The sequence below is a fragment of the Lithobates pipiens genome, unplaced genomic scaffold (assembly GCF_037356315.1).
Source record: "Lithobates pipiens isolate NorthernLeopardFrog02 unplaced genomic scaffold, aLitPip1_a1.2 Scaffold_3, whole genome shotgun sequence".
Classification (NCBI taxonomy): domain Eukaryota; kingdom Metazoa; phylum Chordata; class Amphibia; order Anura; family Ranidae; genus Lithobates; species Lithobates pipiens.
Window position 1 is genome coordinate 123,886,427 of NW_027507790.1, and position 890 is coordinate 123,887,316.

The following is an 890-nucleotide window of genomic DNA, read 5'->3' on the forward strand; positions in this document are numbered from 1 at the left end:
TGCTGCACTGAAAGTAAAGGGGCCGAATAATTTTGGCACGCACCACTTTTCAGTTTTTTATTTGCTAAAAAAGTTTAAAATATCCAATAGATTTCGTTCCACTTCACAATTGTGTCCCACTTGTTGGTGATTCTTCACAAAAAATTAAAATGTTATATCTTTATGTTTGAAGCCTGAAATGTGGCAAAAGCTTGAAAAGTTCAAGGGGGCCGAATACTTTCGCAAGGCACTTTATATATATATATATATAGCAGAGAAGCTAGAGAATAAAATGGCGATTGTTGCAATATTTTATGTCACACAGTATTTGTGCAGCGGGGTTTTAAACATAATTTTTTGGGAAAAGGGAGACTTTCATAAATTAAAAAAAAACAATACAGTATAGTTATCCCTATTTTTTTGTATAATGTGAAAGATGATGTTACACCAAGTACATAGATACCAAACATGTCATGCTTTATTTATTTATTTTTTATATTATTAATTTGTGTTTTTAAAAAAAAAAAAATATTCTGATCACTTTTATTGCTGTGACAGTAATAGGTGGTGACAGGTACTCTTTATGGGGGGATCGGGGGGTCTAAAAGACCTCGAATCCCTCCTTTGCACTTCGGTGTATACTGAATACTTTTATATTTTTTCAAATCTGGCGCCATCGTCGTTCGTTCCAGTCTGTCACTAGCCACCGGAAGAGCCGGATCGTCAATCGGCCCTCCCAAACCACCGAGAGGCCCAGGAAGAGCAGCGGGAGGTGCCATCCCCTCCCGCTCCTCCGGGATAACAACCGAGCGACTTTTAGCCACATTGGTTGTTATCCTCGGAAAGCCGATCGCCCGCTCTAAACAACGGTACTGGGATGATGCCTGCAGCTGTGGGCATCATCCTGGTAT